We start from the raw sequence: 294 nt of genomic DNA on the forward strand, positions 1-294 counted from the left end.
CACAATTACCACATGTCACATTCCCAAGATGCTATACCAAACCAAATACTGATCTATCAGTTACCAGACGCACTCTTCATGTATTCTGTGATGCATCGGAACGTGCATATGGATCAGTTGCATATATCAGTACAAGTGATAAACATGGCGAGACTCAAGTTTCATTTGTCGCTGCGAGATCGAGAGTGGCACCCAAACGACAACAGTCTATACCACGACTCGAACTCTGTTCTGCCCTGACTGGCGCTCAGCTGGCTGCCACTCTGAGGAAAGAACTGACCATCAAAATTGACC

The sequence above is a fragment of the Cyprinus carpio genome, unplaced genomic scaffold (genome assembly GCF_018340385.1).
Source record: "Cyprinus carpio isolate SPL01 unplaced genomic scaffold, ASM1834038v1 S000006594, whole genome shotgun sequence".
In the NCBI taxonomy this organism is placed as follows: Eukaryota; Metazoa; Chordata; class Actinopteri; order Cypriniformes; family Cyprinidae; genus Cyprinus; species Cyprinus carpio.